The sequence below is a fragment of the Petaurus breviceps genome, unplaced genomic scaffold, assembly GCF_028583685.1.
Source record: "Petaurus breviceps papuanus isolate PSGF00001 unplaced genomic scaffold, PetGlider_PUasm1.0 91133, whole genome shotgun sequence".
NCBI lineage: Eukaryota > Metazoa > Chordata > Mammalia > Diprotodontia > Petauridae > Petaurus > Petaurus breviceps.
The window spans coordinates 3975046-3994394 of NW_027187419.1; the positions used below are offsets into that span (position 1 = coordinate 3975046).

Below are 19349 nucleotides of genomic sequence, written 5' to 3' on the forward strand. Positions count from 1 at the left end.
CACACACACACACACACACACACACACACACACACACACACACACACTTTGAATTATTTCCTAAAGGTGTTTCCAGATTTCTTTGCAGTGCTCACTCAGCTTCAACTTCCTCATCTGTAAAATGGGGAGAATAATAACACCTATCTTGCAAAATTTTGTGAGGACCAAAAGAGAGCATATATAAAACACTTTGCAGGTCTTAAACCATTTTATAAATGCTAGATATTATTGTAATTCATAGATACATGAGGAAATGAGGCATTAAGTGACTTGCAAAGGTTGTACTGTTAGTAAGTGGCAGAGTCCAAGTTTAAATTAGGGTCCTCAAACTTCAAATCCAGCTCTGGTCATTATACCATACTGCTTGATCTTAACTATATAATGATATTCCCTTATATTAAGGGAACTTGTCACAACTTAACTACTCTCCTATTATTGGACATATAGGTTGCTTCCAGTTTTTTGCAATTACAAATAAAGCAACAAACAATAATGATTTTAAAGGACTGATGAATCCAATGCAGTAGAAATATAGAATGAGATATAGATTCTCAGGCATGGACAATATGTTGATATATATTATTGGACTATATCCACTTGTTATGAGGGTAACTTCTACTCAGGAGTTTGTGTGGAGTTGAGAAGTTCTAAGGGGAAGCACAAAAGTGTTAAAAATCAACTGATTTTTTTTTTATTCTACTTTGTTCTGGGTTTGTTTCTCAGTTTTATTTTTTATATTTATGAATTTGTGCTCATCTGAATTTATTGTTGATTATGTGTTGATTCCACTTTTCAAAAAATGTTTTTATTTCTATCTTTTATTTATATATATCTACATTTCCTTCTGTATCCATACCCTTTTCTCTCTCAGAGAGCTTTCCCTTACAACAAAGAACAAAAAAGGAGGAAGAAAAAGAGAAAAAAATTCAGTAAAGCCAGTCATATTAAAAACACTCTGACATCACATACAATGTTCCATACACATATACAACCACACCTGCATAGGACAGAGGAAGTATGTAATTCTATTTCTTCTTTGGGATAAGATTGTCCATAAATATATACATATATGCACATATTGAAGCTCTTCTTTTTTCAATGCCAGATACATTATCAGTAAAAAGTAAGTTGATCCTATTAGAAATAAAATAGGACACAGGCTCCAGATAAAATATCACACCTAACCTTTTCCCCCCATTCACAGATTTTTACTTTATATATTGATTCACCAAAAACAATTTCACAAGTAGACACTGGAGAAATATAGACTTAAGAAACATTTTTTTTACTTCTCTGTAAAAGTGGAAGTAAGTAGTGTTCATCTTCCTCTTTTTTTATTTTATATTCCTCTTCACTCTTAAAAGTCTTAAAAATGCATTTTCATTCCTCAAAGCACACACTAAGTTTCAAAAATCTTACTGCACATATGCACTCAAACAAAAACATGTATTTTCATTGTCTCTTGCAAAAAGTGTCCATATAAATTTAAGACTTTCTACAAAAATATGCCCCCTATATTATTCCAGGATTCTAAACTGAAAATAAGAGCTCATTTTTGTTACTTATTTCCAGAGCAAAAGAAGTCTTCTGACTAAAACTGTTTTAGGATGTTTAGAGCAACAGATTTTTCTATGCTGTCTTTAAAATACTTCCTTTTTTTAAGCACTTTTTAGGGGAAAGAAAAAAAGGGAATTTGGGAATCTTGAGGAAACAATAAAGAAGGAGAAAACCTTTTTAATTTCCACCCTGTACCATAGATTTTAACTTTTCCACCCTCTTTAAATATACCTTTTTTTAAAAATTTCTGAAAGTATATCTTATTAAAAATCAACATGGCCATAATGCGTAATCTTTATGATATGTTATTGTAGCTTTCTTGTTAATATTATGTTTAAAATTTTTGCCTTAATTTTCATTATGTTTTTTGTTCTATCATTTTCTTTTTCAAGTTTGACTCCCTCTATTTTAGGGATCAAGACCATATTTGTATCATATTGAATTTGGTGAAATTCCTTTTTGAAATTGTTTTTGGCAAACTGTATAATATTGCAATTGTTCTTCAGATGCTTGATAGAATTCATTTGTGAATCAATCTGGTTCTTGGGGGTTTGGGGATTTTTTGTTTGTTTGTTTTTAAGAATTGAGGTAGAGGTAGACCACTTCTCGGGTTGTATCCCAAAGAGATAATAGAAGTGGGAAGAGGACGCATATGTACAAAAATATTTGTAGCAGCTCTTCTTGTGGTGGCAAAGAATTGGAAATCAAGGGAAAGCTCATCAATTTGGGAAGGGCTAAACAAGCTGTGGTATATGAATGTAATGGAATACTATTGTGCTATAAGAAATGAGGAGCAGATGGACTTCATAATAACCTGGAGAGACATACAAACTGATGTTGATTGAGAAGAACAGAACCAGGAGAAATTTGTACACAATTACAGACACAACATATGTGTGATGACCAACTTTGACAGACTGGGCTCTTCTCAGTAATGCAAGGTTATAAGAAAACTCCAGAAGACTCATGATAGAAAGAGATGTTCACATCCAGAGATAGAACTACAGAGTCCGAATGCAGACTGAAGCAAACTACCTGCTCTCTTTCTTTTCCTTTCTTTGTTTTGGTTCCTCTTTCCCATTGTTCATTTCATCAGTTATAATCTTTCTTTACAGCCTGACTAATATTTAATGTGAAGGAATTTTGCAGATCCTATATTTGATTACATGCTGCCATGGGGATTGGGGGAGAGGAGAGGGAGTGGGAGAAAATTTGAAACTTAAGGGAATGTGGAATTGAGTTTTATAAATTAAAAGTAAACAAATAAATTAATTAAAAAAAGAATTGAGGTAGATCATTCAATTTCTTTCTCTGTCATTGAATTATTTAAATCTTTGATTTTTCTACTCTATAAATCTTAGGCTTTATATTTTTGTAAATATTAATTTTATTTCATTTGTTATTGGTTTTATTAGCATATAGTTTGGCAAATATCTTTTATTCAATCTTCATTTTCTATAGATTCTCCTTTTTCATTTTTGATACTGATAATTTTGATTTTCCTCTTTTTAAAAATTCAAATTAACTAATGCTTTCTCTAGTTTATATTTTGGGAAAAAATCTCCTAGTTTTACATACTAATTCAATGTTTCTTCTCTTCCTTTCAGTTTTGTTACTTTCTTCCTTGATTTTCAATATTTTTATTTTGGTGGTTTTTTTTTAAATTTGTTGATTTCCTAGTATTTTTAGTTGCATTTCATTGATCTGTTCTTTCTCTCTTTTTTTAAAAAATAAAAGTTTAATAATATACATTTTCTCCTAAGTATTGCTTTATCTGCACCCCAAAAAAATTAAGACATTATCTCATCTATTTTATACAATGCTTGCAGGTTTATAAAATGCAAAATCCTGTCAGTGACTCCAACTGAATAACTTCTGACCTCATAAGATGTGGCAGATATCCTGGTGAAACAAAGGAAAGAGAAGAGGAGCTACTTGGGGGTGGGTGGAGTGGATGATGACATGGGCAATATAGAGCACAGCTGCAAAGTCATGAGCCCTAGAGGAAAATGGTTATGTCTAAGAGAGAGGGAATGGAAATACAGTGGGATCATGACTTGGCCTAAAAGGTTTACTCAAGGCAGGGACCCAGGTGCAACAAACTCCCATATCTCCCACTGTGAGAAGTCTGAGGATGCCTTACATGACACACTTCACATATCTGTGCAGTAGTGAGAGGGAGTACTTATTCTGTGCCAGACACTGTGCTAAGCATTGGGGATACAAAGAAAGATAAAAGATAGTTCCTGCCCTTGAGAAGTTCTAATGAGGGAGAAAATACATGAACATCTCTATATTAAAAAGACATATATGAGATAAAATCCATTCTCTGATCTTCATAACCTCTCAAATTCTTGAAAATAGGAATTAAATGTCAGAGATGAGGCTGTTTCAGATGTTTCCACAATCAAGGACATCAAGAATTAACACTTAAAAAAAACTTCAATGAACAAACAGCAGAGAAAGCCCCAAATCCCTCAATCCCAATTCACATTCATCTAGGACCCCTTCCCCACTGCCCACTGTGCTCTTGGCAACAGGGCTGCACAAGCCAACCTACACACTTACAAAAGAACTCAACACTACATGACAATTCTACTTTCCTCTTCCCAGTGGAGTAGAGTTCCTAACCACAGAATGTTTTTAAGATTATGATAGAACCATAGCAGTACTCTTTGCAGTAACAAAGCTCATTGTAAGAGGAAAAATATGGAGGGAATGAGGGTAGGATGCATATCTATACTTGTTTTAAAACTCAATTGCATGGATGAATTAGCTTGCCTCTCCTCCCAGAGCAGTGAAAATTGAAAATCCAAATGGCAGAAATTTGCTCAGGCTGAAATAGCAGCATGGAAGCGTCCTGTGCCACTGGACCAGAAAACTGAGGAATGGAAGGAATGGAGGTAGGGCATATGTCCATGTGACTCTGTGGCATTCCACAAAGCCTGAGATAAAATGCCCAGCATCCAAATGGGGCCAGTTCTATCCCCTCAGAAGTCACTTGGGGTAAAAAGTCATGCTGGAGAACCATGCTTTGTGTTTTAACCCTTAGGGAAATCACTATCAAAGGGGAGTGAGATAGAAAGTGAGCAATATGAAAAAAAATCAGGGAAAAAAGATTGAAATTACTAAAGAAACAAAACAAAAAAAACCCTAGATAGATGGCACAATAATAACCTCTGACTCTAAATCTCATGGTTTTGGGGGGGAGGGGGGTTCCATATAAATGATTATAGAAAAATGGTCAAAGAAGGACTATTTTACAATTGTGGCCAACAGTCACTTATTAGATTATATGTTCCTCAGGGAAAGGGATTATTTCATTTTTGTCTTTCTATCTCCAAGGTCTAGTAAAATGCCTGAAACAAAGTAGGTGTGGAATAGGTAAAAATAGATTAATCAGTTGATTCATTTTAATGTCCTATTAATGCCTTACTTACTAAAAGTTTCTAGCCATGTTGAGATTTGGTCCACAGGACAAATCTCAGATTTTATCCTGGAAATTGCTGGAAAAATAAGATTTGTTTCACAATGATTCATTTTGCTCATAAATTAGCAGAAAATTTCATTGAGTAAAGTGAGGGAGACTTAGACTTACCCCTGAAACTCATGCTGGAAAACAAATTGCAAAGAAAATCTGAGTTCATCAGTCACAATTTTAGATGTTTGAACATAAGGGAAAAAGCAAAGTCAGTAATGAATTAGAACTTTCTCATTGATGCTGTGCAGAATGAACAGGATGAATTCATTGATAGAAGCAGTAGGAATGTAGAATGCATGGCTAGATAGTAAGGGCTTCTATTTTGTAGAAATTAAAAGTGGGGGTACTGAGGTTGTGATGGTGCTAGAGGAATATGGTAGAACCTGGATGAAAACTGATTTAAATCTCAAATGGAAACATTTCCCTCTATGCAATTCTCTCTCAGAGTAGATACTTTTGATGACTACTCTGACTTTTGCATCAGGCAAAGTGAGGTATACTGGATAATGGCAGATTTAATATTGAGTGCACGTCACGTAGAAAAAGAATGACATTCAAAGGGTCCAAGCCCTGATTATCATGAACTTGAGCAGAAAATATATTCACTGTTACAACTCAAGACCTCAATGAGTGCAAAATTTTTTCATAATTTCAATTCTTGTGTTTGATCAATAAGAGACAAGTACACAAATTAACCAAATACTCATGAACATTAGTTCATTCTATATTTCTGCCAAGTTGGTTCATTTCCCATCACTTATCATTGGATTTTTAAAGGTACTTTCACAATGGTGCTTTATAAGAAGGCTGGTGGTAGGGTGGATAGAGTGCTGGACCTGGAGTCAGGAAGACCTGAATTCAAGTCTGGCTTCAGACACACTTACTAGGCATGTGACCTTGAACAAATCACTTAACTTCTTTTTGGCTTGGTTTCCTCAACTGTAAAATAGGGATAAAAATCATATCTATTTCTCAGGATTGTTGCATCAAATATGATGAGATTTGTAAAACACTTGGCAAATAGTAGGTGCTATATAAATGCTGGGTATTATCATTATGATCATGATCCTTCTTATTAAAATCTTCTGTTTGTAAGTATAACCCACCTCTCCACATTTTTCATGATATTTGAATTACTTTTTACCTGAAGCTTTAGCCTACTCATATGTCTGGACAAATGCCAGAATACCAAGATTTGCTGATTGGAATGTGAATGATTTAATCTGGTGCTGTCAATAATGCAGAAATCTATAGAGGAATACATGTTTCTTTCTCAGTGGTTTCACCTTCCATGGACTTTGCAAATGCAAATATGGCACAACTGTATTATGTCACATGTGGAGTTGAACTGGGATTCACTTCTACTTTCTGTTGAATAACTAAGAACCTTGAAACTAAAACAAGAAATTTCACTATTCCCAATCTTCATATGCCTTGGTATATCACATGGCATACATAGGGGTTTTCACATAGTGTAAGATCTTGGGGGTTCAAGTACTAGTCAAATTTAGCACTTATGTTTAGAACCTAGTTACATTCAGGATAGACTAGGGATGAGCCACTGGCAAACTTGCCTGTGAAAATCACCTTAACATATGCTCTTTTCTTAGCTCTCTGGAATGCAAATGTCTGATTCACTGGGGCAGATAAGCAGAAGAAACACTTGTGCTTATTTCAAAATACTCATAAAAATGCTTTTTCACATTGCAGTGCTAAATTATGTTAAAAATCCTGAAAAGCACAGGCATGTTGTTGGAGTATTAGAAGAGCCCTATCTCCTAGTAAGTTGACTGGGAGGCTTCTTTCATAGAATTTGTTTTTCTTTTTCCTAAAGCGGTCAATAACATTGACATCATAAATTAATTGGTTCAAGAGACTAAGGCTTGAACCACTGACACAACTTCCTGTTTTCCTAAAGCATAAAAAGAAAAATCCAAACTAGAACATAAGCAGTGTGTACTCCTTAGATTTGAAAGACTTGCCACTGCTCTGTTAGCTAATATACCATTCCAACTGGGTATACCATTATAGTAAGGGCAGAGGTGAGGTTAGGAATCTTCTATCTTTGCTGAATCTTCTTTCTAGTCTACTGATAAGTAATTTTTTTTTGTTAAAAGTCATATAGTCTAAGAGGATCTCACTTCATTTCAACCCTGAGCCTCTGGAATAGCATGGATCAATTCAGGCCTCACCTAAAATATCATGAAAATCCCATCTTTTATCTATTTTGACTACAAGAATGCTCTTAATACCAAATAACATTGTTTGGCATTAGAAGATTTCCCATTATAAACAGGGGTAAAGGCCATTAATAAAATTAGAAAAGAAAGACACCTGGTACCTTTCATCATGATAGTTGAGGGAAAATCTTAACTAAACAAGGAAGAGAAGAGATAAAAGATAAAATGGGAAATTTTGATTACATAAAATTGAAAAGATTTTACACAAATAAAATGAATGATTATAGATTGAGAAAGGAAATTGGAGAGTGAAAAATATATTTGCATGGGTATGCTGATAAAAGTTCAACAATTAGGCTTTCCATAAAAAAAAAAAAAAACACATATGCCGATAAACTTGTAAATTTATTCTGCATTATTAACACTTTCTTATGTCTATACCAAGGGTTAACTATGGCATTTTTTAGGGGGGAAGCACACTGGTGTTCAGTTGCTACCCCAACCAAATAGGAAAATCTCAGCAATATATACATATATATGTACATACACATACATACATATATATGAATATGCAAATATACATATGTATACACAAACCATGAAAAATGTTGTAGTGTGTGTATGTGTGTGTGTGTGTGTGTATAATAGAATTTTCATCCAAATCCCCCTCCATTTGAACTAATTAAACAAAGGTTCTTACCTGTGTCCTTCCAACTGAAATCCATAATCCTCTCCTTGCTTTGCTCCTGAATCACGTTGCCATTAATCCCAGATAGGGTTCTCTAAGTATATCACATCATCTACAAAAAGCAATCATGTTTCCTTTTAGCCTATGTTTATTCCCTCAATCTCTTCTTCTTGTCTTCATTTTATAGTTAGCTTGTCTAGGACTATGTCAAATAGTGGTGAAAATAAGCATCTTTGCATTATACTTGAACTTTTTGAAAAGGCCTCTGATTTTTCTCCATGTCTTACAATGTTTGCCCTTAGATTTAGAAAAATGTTATTTACTAGGTTAAGGAAAAGTCCCTTTAAACCTATTATTTTTAATATATTTAATAGAATCAATGTTGGATTATGTCAAAAGCCTTTTTAGCATCTACTGATATAATCATATTTTGTTATTTATATTATTGACATGGTTTATAATATGTATAATCTTCCTTATACTGAGTCAATCCTGCATTTCTAACATAAATCCAACCTGATTACATATGCAACCTTTCTAATATTTTGTTTTAATCTACTTGTTAATGTTTTCTTTCAAATTTTTGCCTCGATGTTCATAAAGTATATTGGTCTGTAATTTTCTTTATCTGCTTTGTCTTCTCCTGGTTTAGAGATAAAGATTTTATTTGGATCAGAGAAAGTGATGAAGAGGGTAACTATTTTTCTTAGCTTTGCAGACATTTTATGTAGTATTAGAATTTACTGGGTTTTGGATGTCTGATAAATTCATGTAAAAATCCACCTAGTCCTGTATTGTTTTTTTTTCCTTTAGGAAACTCATTTATGACTTAATCTATTTCTTCTTCTGATATTTTCTCATTTACCTTATTTGTTCTTTTGTTGAACTGCGTATTTCATATTTTGGTAAAAATCATATATTTTCTCCAAGTTACAATTTTGTTAGCAAATAATTAGGCAAAATATTTTCTGATATTTCCTTTATTTCCTCTTCAATTGTGAATTCTCCTTTTTTTGTTTTTAGTACAACACATTTTCTTTTCCTATTTCTTTTAGAACATTATTTTCTTTTTCCACTAAGGAAACACCAGAGATGTGACATCTCTAATTTTTCCAAAATTTAATTCATGTCCTTAACTTCTTTCTTATTTATCTTTTTTTTATGTGTTGGTAGAAGTGTAGTGTATTAAGATTTCCCACTATTATATTTTTACTATTTATTTTATCCTACAATTTCTTTGACTTTTACATCAAGTGTTTAGATGATTAAATACTGAAATTGATTCATTATCTAGGATACCCTAAAGCATAATGTAATTTCTCTACTTAACTCTTAACCAACCCTATAAGGTAAGTGCTATTATTATTCCCATTTTCCAGATAAGGATAAGTGATTTGTCCAGGATCATATAGTTAAGTAAATGTCTTGAGGCAGACTTTGACTGTAAGACTTCTTGACCCCAGGTCTTCCATCTATTGTGACACTTAGCTTCCTCTAGCAAATTAAGAAACAAGTACTCATAGACTCACATTAAAATAACATACCTTCATGCTAATTCACAGGTCATTTCCCAGATACCATCTCTTTGACCACAGAAAGGCATTCTTACATTCTTACATACTCATTACATCCTTTCTCCCATGTCCCAGAATCAAGGGGGCTCTGAGAGTATTCAGCCAAAAGTCACTTTGAGAACATAATTTCCAGTGCTTTTAAATGACTCTTACTCTTCCATTCTACTTTGTGTTAATTCTCTCCTTGACTCTTTGCCAGATTATTCTTCAGCCTGCATAGAATTCAACATAGTAGGAATTCAATAAATAGTAATGACCTAAAACTTACTTTCCTCCTCTTCATAGCTTTGTGCTTTGTCTGTATTGCTTTTGACCACAGGTTAATATTAGTGTCTGGTTTACAATTGTGTCTTGTTAATCCAGACCTCTGTATCCCAAGCTCTGCCTCCTCTCCCTCATCCCCTCTGACTTAGAATCTCCCTAGAATGAAGGTATACATAAGAAGTTTCCTAAACTGGTGGAGAAAGGTCTTTCTTCCATCTCTTCATTACGGCTCTGGTTCTTTCTTATGTTGACAGAAATAGCAGAGTATTGTTGAAATTTCTGGGTAAAAAGCATTAGAGTGTTTTGTTTTGTTTCAGATGTGGACTGAGACTCCTCAGCTCCAAATACAAAGCTCTAGTCTTGGTTCTTCAAGCTAAGATACACAATCCTCTCTACTTTGTTCTTGGGTCTGCTCTCAGGTGGATATGCAGTGCCGGGAGAGAAATGATGTTGAGAGTAACAGGTAGCTCCGATGTTTTGGGGAAATTGGGCCACCAATCACTTCAAGCAACCATATAAAAGTGGATTGTGGATGATAAACAACAATTACCTTGTGCGTTCCTCTATTTTATTGCCTTATGGGCTGTGTTCAGCTCTTCTGCAATTCAGTTTGCATAGCCCTAAAGGAAAAGCATAAGCTATTCATTTCTGTTATACAAGCACCCACTCCTCTACACCAACAAGAAATTCCAGATATATAACTCTACAACTCCTTTACACAGTCTTGTGTGGCAGGAAATTGATAAACTGACCTTGATGTATAATGTAAAGAATCCATGATTTAAAGTCAGAGGACCTAGACTAGAATTCTAACTTTGCTATTTATTCCTTCTGTGACCTTGGGAAAAATCACTTCCTCTCTCTGGCCTTCAGTTTGCTCCTGAGTTTGACAAATATGTTAATTCCCAAGGCCTTTTCCAGATCTAAATCTATAATCTTATCATTTCTAAAGTCTCTTATAATTCTAAATCTATGAGGTCTATGACTCCACTTACCTCTTTTCCTACATGAGAGCTTTTAGTAATGGAAAGTCTTTGCAATACATTGTGTGGTTCCCTTTTATTTAAATGATGAAGGTGCACACCTATTAATGTTACCAAAGCTGTAGTCACAGCCATACTGGCTAGTCTAAGTTAATGACAATTCTGTTTGCTAAAATAAAGCTTTGAACTTTTCAATGATATTTTTGTTGTACCTTAGGGAGTCAGGAGGACTTTTCCATATCAACATGCCTTCTCTCTATTATAATAAGAGAGAGCCCAGAAAGATTCTCTGAGGCTTGTCATCATCCTATCCTTTCCACACTATTTCTGGGATAGAAGCATGCTCATAGGGTTCCTTTTACACTTTCAGCTTCTTTTTTTATTTTTTTAAGCAATCAGGGTTAAGTAACTTGCTCAAGGTTACACGGCCAGTTATTTCTGGATGTGGTGCTAAGTATCTGAGCCCAGATTTGATCTCCAGGTCATCCCAACACTGGAGCCAGTGCTCTTACTTGCTGGCCGCCCCTAAGCAATTGGGGTTAAGTAACTTGCTCAAGGTTACATGGCCAGGTGTTTCTGGGTGGGTGCTAAGTGTCTGAGCCTGGGATTCGATCTCCAGGTCATCCCAACACTGGAGCCAGTGCTGTTACTCGCTGTGCTACCTGGCTGCCCCTCGCCCCATACACTTTCAACTTCTAATTGACTACAATCTAATCTTCAACAATTATCCAACTACTCCCATTTCTTAATAAGTACTCAAGAGGTTGTGTGGTTGGTGGAGAGAGATCGGGACTCAGAAACAAAAAGACCTGAGTTCAAGATGTGTCTCTGATCCATACTTGCTCTATGACCCTGGGCAAGTCACTTAAACCTCTCCATGTGCCCCCGGAAACTTTCTAATACTAGAAGTAGCAGAAAAAGTGTATTATTCTACATTAATGGAAGGAATTCTTCAACTAGAGCTCCATATGGTGATGAAATCAAATATGTGGTTGAAAAAACATTAATTAATTTAAATTATTTATATTCAATCTTATTACATGCTTGCCCAATCTTAGAGACTTCAAGAAAATAATGCTTATTTGTGCTTTCCCCCAAATCCCACATACTTTCTAGTCAATCTATCTTCTTGAAATTTTGTTTATGTGATCATTCTGCATTTTGCTCTTAGCTTCCATTTCAAACACCCTGTCCCTAAAATGACCACTACAATGTCAATATCTGCTATAAATTTAGCCTCTTTTGCTGGAGATCCTGGTGTCGTTCTTCTTTCTTGCTTCCTTTAGGCTTGTTACTACTTCTCTGTCCCTTAGTCTCACCTTCAAGGCCCCTTCCTTAATTTGGCCATAAAGTTGATTTCAGAGCTTTCTCCCCTTTTATATTCATAATAACCTGATGAAATAAATAGAAGAGAACTTATTGGGGAAGAGGTAGGCCTGGTTCCAGCAACTGAATTTAAATATATTTTCAAATTACTTTTTGAAGAAACATTGAAAAAATGTTCTCAACTTTTCAATGCAGAAACTGTGAACACAAAGTATTCTGTCCCAGTGATAAGTTTAGCAAACATGTTAACAAGTACATTATGTAGCAATTATGTAGGTAAGTGACACCTCTAAAAAATGAAAATTTACCTTAGTGCTTGCCTCTTTCCATCCTTCTTTATCTCTATCCCTCTTTCCTCCTCCTTTCTTCTCTTTTTCTGTCTTTCTGTCTCTGTATGTTTATATGTCTCTGTCTCTCTATTCAGCTCTGTGTTTCTCTTTGTCTCGGTCTGCTAGTCTCTGTTTTTTTCTCTGCCTGTTTCTCACTATGTCTTTCTCTTTATTTCCCTGTCTCTATCTCTATTTCTCTTCATTTTGTGTGAAAACTGATGCATGATCAAAGTTCCTTCTACACTGCAGATGTTCCAATCTTATCCATGATACTGACATGTATAACCTTCAGCAAATCACTCAATCTTTTGGGGTCTTCATTTCCTCATGTGTAAGATTATGATGTTGGAATAGAAGGCATCTTTGGGATCCCTTTTAACTTTAAATCAATGCTAGTAGGCATAAAAAATACTCTTTCATCTTCATCTGTGTACAGTGTCTGGAATGTCTGTTAAACTTCTTAGTGGGAAGACCATTGGAGGTAAGGTCATAGAGTCTGGGTTTGAGATTCAGCTGTTCCACTTGATACTTATGTAACCTTCAGATTGATCTTCTTGGTCAGTTTCTTCATTTGTAAAATTTATGGGATATGGACTGGATGATCTAAGATCTCTTCCAGCTTAAAATCTATGATTATGTATTTGGAATCAGAGAAGGAAGAGCATAATTTGAATGCCAAGTGGGAGAGACTTCTTGTCAGCCAGTTAAGCCCTATGACATTGAAAAATGCATGTTTTCTCTCAGATTGTGAAATGTATATAATTGCCACTTGTTTTGAAGGATCCCAATATTGGTAGAAGTTATTCTGGGGCAGCTGGGTAGCACAGCGAGTAAGAGCACCAGCTCCAGTGTTGGGATGACCTGGAGATCGAATCCTGGGCTCAGACACTTAGCACCCACCCAGAAACACCTGCCCGTGTAGCCTTGAGCAAGTTACTTAACCCCAATTGCTTAGGGGCAGCCAGGTGGCTCAGCGAGTAAGAGCACCGGCTCCAGTGTCAGGATGACCTGGATCAAATCCAGGCTCAGATACTCAGCACCACACCCAGAAATAACTGGCCGTGTAACCTTGAGCATGTTACTTAACCCCAATTACTTAAAAAAAAAAAAAAAGAAGTTATTCAAAGTATATGGACATAGGAAAATAAAACTTGGAAACCTGAGTGGAACTGATCTTTTTTTAATCCTTTTTTATTATATATTTACAATAGATGTATTATTATATAAACAGAGGACTTTAGGACTGCCTGGATAAGGCTCACTGAGACATTAAGTAAAACAAAAGTATTTACAAATCATTGGTACAGCAGTAGAGAAATTATTCTATTTTGGTTTGGTTTTGTTTGTTTTTGTTTTATTTTGTTTTTGGAGGGGGGGAAGGCAAGGCAATTGGGCTTAAGTGACTTGCCCAAGGTCACACAACTAGTTAGTGTCAAGTGTCTGATGACAGATTTGAACTCAGGTCCTCCTAACTCCAGGACCAATGCTCTATTTACTGAGTCACTTAGCGGCCCCAGAAATTGTTCTTCTACTTCTACAATTTGCTGTGACCTTAATGGAAGTCAGGAATTTTCCAATGATTTGTGGTTGGTACAGGGCCAAAAGATTTTTAGTTTAATGGATAAGTATACACGTATTTCCCCTTTACCTTTCCCACCCCCCATACTACCTACTGCCTCACATTGTCATATATATATGAAGGTAGCTGAATACCAATTTTATTAGGGCTAAGAATGTAATCCAAACCCAAAAAGGAGATTAAGTGAGTTTTTCCCTTTTAATTTATCATACCGCTAACTCAGGCACTTTTGAGTAGATTTTCTATTTTGGACTCAGACTACCTTCTCGACTTAAAAAGGTTGACTTATTGTGGGTCACAAGACCAGCAAAAGATGTCAGAGGACTTTATATTTGATCCAGGTAATAGACCAGTGGAGTTTATTGATGAGGGAGGGAAAGGGGGTGTTACATGGTCAGACTTGTGTTTTAGAAAAATAATCTTGGTAGCTAAATGGAGGATAGATTGAGTGAAGAGAGATTTGAGTGAGAGAGATCACCTAGAAGTCTACTGTAATCATCATAGTAAACATGTGAATAGGAAGAAAGATACCTGGGAGAAAAAAGTTATGGAGGCAGAAATAACAAGATTTGACAAGAGATTGGATAGATGTGTTGGGTATGAGTCAGCAATCACAGATGATACCAAGGTTATAGTCTGGGTGACAAGAAGGAATATGATACTATTGAAAGTAATAAGAAGGGTTATCTATTCACATGAAGGAAAGATTAAGGAAGAAATTGGGGAAGGAGTAATTTGATTGACAAGAGTTGAGAAGCAGGGGGCAAAGAAGTCCATGGTAAATAACTGGTCGTGTAACCTTGAGCAAGGTACTTAACTCCAATTGCTTTAAAAACAAAAAAGAAAGAAAAGAAGTCCATGGTAAGTGGCCTTGATTTCTTCAGTGAAATGAAGTAAGATCCTCAGCTGACACAGTTGGGAGAGGAGGATAGAGGGTGATGAAAAGACAAGGAAAGGGGGCTCAGCCATGATGGTGGATTAGAGGTAGCAACCTAGTTCAACTCTCTCAATATTGCCCTCTAAACTACTTTAAAGCAACACTTCAAATAAAATTTTGGAGCAGCAGAGACAACAAAAGGTAAGAGTGAGAAATAATCTAGGAGATCAGTATTAGAAGTCTGTAACACCTGGGTGTGTGCTGACCTAGAGTGCATAGGGAGAGACCAGCAGCTGGGGCAGCAACAGCTCCTTCAGGGAACTCTTAACTGAGAGATTGTAAGGGGGTTGGCTAACTGGTCAGAGATTACAGAAGACCCTTTTCTAGCACTGGGTATAGCTAGTGCTAAGTGGCAACTTTATTTCCCATACAAAGGTATGGGTCACAGTTCTAGGGTGGAGAAGGGTGCTGGTGGTGAGTCATAAGGGAACACAGGTGCTGGTCCCAGTTCCAAGGCAATGAGGAGTGCTAGCATTTGCATCTTCAGGGGAACAGAACCCTATTTGAGTAGATACCAGAGCACAGAACAGAAGAGCAGTCATCATACCTCTCTCAGGATCACATCATCTTGCAGATCCCCAGAACTAACTCTGTAAACAACAGCATATAAAAACATGAATCTTGGGACAGTGCCTTCCCGCTGCAGATGAGCACAGCCCAATTTTAACATGAAGTTAAAAGTGAAGAAATAGTGTGACAAAATGAGCAAACAACAAAAACTGAACTTGACCATAAAAAGTCTTTATAGTTAACAGGAAAAGATCAAGACTAACTCAGAAGACAACAATATAAAAGAAGCTATAAAGTCTCAAAGAAAAGGCTAATTGGATCCAGCTCCAAGAAGAATTCCTAGAAGAGTTCTTAAAAAGAGACAAAAATGGTGGAGGAAAATATGGGGAAAGAATTGAGAGAGATGAAAGAAAATTATGAAAAGATAATTAGCAGCTTGATAAAAGAGGCACAAAAATTAACTGAAGAAAATAACCACCTTAAAAGCAGAACTGGACAAATGGAAAAAGAGGTAGAAAATCTCACTGAAGAAAATTCCCTCTAAATTAGAATTAGGGAAATGGAACCTAATGACTTTATGACACATCAGGAAAAAAATAAAAGGAAAAGAATGGAAAAATAGAAAAAATATGAAATGTCTCATCAGAAAAACAACTGACCTGTAAAATAGAGTTGGGAAATATAATTAATAATTATTTAACTACCTGAAAGCCATGATAAGAAAAAAAAGAGCTTAGATATTATTTTTCAAGAAATTATCAAGGAGATATATTTCAGGAGTCAAGACGGCAGAGTAGAAGCAGGACCTCCAAGCTGCTCCAGCTTCCACCTTCCCCAGTCAATGTAAAAAGGGGACTCTGAAAAAACATTGGAGCTGAAGAACCCACAAAATGACACAGAGAGGCTAAGCTTCTGCTGAGGACAGCCAAGCAGGCCAGCAGGAATCAGCCAGTGCAGTGCTCTGGGAGCTGAGCCGAGGCCCGCTTGAGCCAGAGGTTTTAGCCCCAGGGAGGGCCTCACCAGCCACCAGCTGGAGGGACAACAGATCAGCAGCAGCTGTGACCATTTCCAGAAGTATCAACACATAGATGCAAAGGACAAAGTGAAAGGTCAATGCAGTCTGGCCTTTGGGACCCAGTAAGTGGGAGTACTCTGTCTTTTTCCCCTGGGGCAAGAAGCTGCTGAGATGCCCAGCACAGCCAGCCAGCACCACATGGCAGCTTCAGCTCCTGGCCTGCAGAGTGTAGGGGTACCAAATGACCAGTCTGAGGAGTAATTGCTCTAGCTTTAACCTGCTCGGATCTGGATTGCGGTCTAGGCTGGAGGTCCTGGAGTGTATGACCAGCTTGCCAGAGTGTGTGGAGGCTTCTGAGAGGGCATTCAACTAATACCTCTAGCAGCTGAGAAAACCCCAGCATTTGGGATGAAAGCTCCCCTGTCGGGTGGCAGAGTCCTACTGTGGCAAAAAGCCCAGGGGTCAAGTGACTGAGGAGTGACATGACCAGGCAAAGGAAACAAAGGAGACAGAAGAATCCAACATTAGACTCCTATTTTGGGGACAAAAAGGAGAAAAGCATGGAACAGGGGGAAGACAGTGGAGTCGGAACTCCTGCACCAAAAGCTTCAAAGGAAAATACAAGCTGAGTACAGGCCATAGAGGACCTTAAGAAGCAGATAAGAGAAGAGAAGGAAAAATTGGGAATAGAAATGAGAACAATGCAAGAAAATTATGAAAGGAAAGTCAACAGCCTGACTGAGGAAAATAACACCTTAAAAAACAGACTAACTGAAATGGCAAAAGAGGCTCAAAAAGGCAATGAGGAGAAGAATGCCTTAAAAAGTCAAATTTGTCACATGGAAAAAGAATCTCAAAAGCGCACTGAGGAGAATCATTGCTTCAGAATTAGATTGGAGCAAATAGAAGCTAATGACTTTATGAGAAATCAAGATACTGTTAAACAGATCGAAACAAATGAAAGAATAGAAGGCAATGTGAAATATCTCATGGGAACAACCACTGATCTGGAAAATAGATCCAGGAGAGATAATTTAAAAATTATTGGACTACCTGAAAGCCATGATCAAAGTAAGAACCTAGAAATCATCCTCCAGGAAGTTCTCAAGGAAAAGTTCCCTGATGTTTTAGAACCAGAGGGCAAAATAGGGGTTGAAAGAATCCACCGATCACCTCCTGAAAAAAATCCCTAAAAGAAAACTCCTAGGAATATTATACACAGGTTCCAGAATTCCCAGATTAAGGAGAGAATATTACAAGCAGCCAGGAAGAAACAATTTGAATATTGTGGAAACACAATCAGGATAACCCAGGATCTGTCAGCTTCTATACTAAGAGATCGAAGGACTTGGAATATGATATTCCTGAGGTCAGAGGAGCTGCGATTAAAACCAAGAATAACCTATCCAGCAAAACTGAGTATCATATTTCAGGGCCAAATATGGTCATTCAGTGGAACAGAGGACTTTCAAGCATTCTTGATGAAAAAAACCAGAGTTGAATAGAAAATTTGACATTCAGATACAAGAAACAAGAGAAGCATGAGAAGGTAAACAGGGAAAAGAAATCATAAGGAACTTATCAAAGTTGAACTATTGTAATGGGAATGCAGATTTGGAAGATCTTCCCTGCCCCTAGGCTAAAGTGCACCTGAAGCCTGGGGTGGGAGGCTTGTTTTTCAGTAGATACTTCTTGATTGGCCAGTGACTCAATAAGGTTGTTACATTCTCTGAGCCAGGAGAAGGCTATATAAGCCCTGATGTGTAGCTTTGTTTTGGGGGCTCACTTTGAGAAGTGTTCTGTGATTTCATCTGTATTCTGGGAAGCCGTTGTCCAGGGCCCCCCCCGGCTTTGAAAAACCCAGATGTTGATTGGGTATGGATGTAATGGCTGGACAGTTTGGAAACCTGTCTACTTGATCTGTTTCTGTCTTGATAATTCTGCCTGTATACTTTGAAGTTTGGGGTGCTGACCTTTTTCCCCTGAACCAGGTAAACGATATATGGTCTGACTGATTAAAGTAAGCTTGTTAACCCATTTTGAGTTGCTTTCCTTTAACAAAGCAGATCCAAGAACCTGTATTGGCGGCAAACCCTGAGGATGCTTGGGGTGCTTGCCGCTACAGCTATTAACATTCCTACACAGAAAAACAATAATTGTGACTGATTAAACTTTTCTCAGTATGAAAATAGTTGAAAGGAACACAAATATATATATATATATATATATATATATATATATATACATATATATATATATATATATATATATATATGAGGGTATATGGGCACATGAATACACATGTAAATGTGTGTATGTATGTTTACAGGTATACATAGATATGGGGCATAGGGCCAATTTAATAGGAAGAGATGATATTTAAAAGGTGAAATTAAGAGGTGAGAGAGGAATATAATGAGAGGAGATGGGGAGAGACAGAATGGGGTAAATTATCTCATATAGAAGAGGCAAGGGAAAATGGTTATAATGGAGGGGAAGAATAGGAAGGCAAAAAGGAATTGGTCAACCTTATTCCCATTGAATTTGGCTTGGGGAGGGAATGAAATACACACTAAACAGGGCATCCCACCCTATAGGAGAGTAGGGGGGAAATGGATGAGAGGGTGTTGATGGAAGGGAGGGCAGGCTGGGGGGGAGGGAAGTTGGAAGCACCCACTTTTGAAAAGGGACAGGATCAAAGTAGAGAATAGAACAAGTGGGAGGTGGGATAGGAGGGAGGGAAATATAGTCAGTCTTTTACAATATATCTACTATGTTATTGTTTTTCATTAGCTACACATATACAACCTATACTTGAACTGCTTATCTACCCAGTAAGGGTGGGTGATAAGGAAGGAAGGGAATGAATCTGGAATTCAAAGTTTAAAATCAAATGTCGAAATATATATATATATATATATATATA

The 19349-nt window shown here is 36.6% G+C and overlaps 1 pseudogene; it reads right to left on the bottom strand.

Annotated features, from left to right (window-relative positions):
• LOC138154808 (NXPE family member 4-like) overlaps nucleotides 1–19349 on the bottom strand; it is a 362284-nt pseudogene that overhangs the window by 70348 nt on the left and 272587 nt on the right.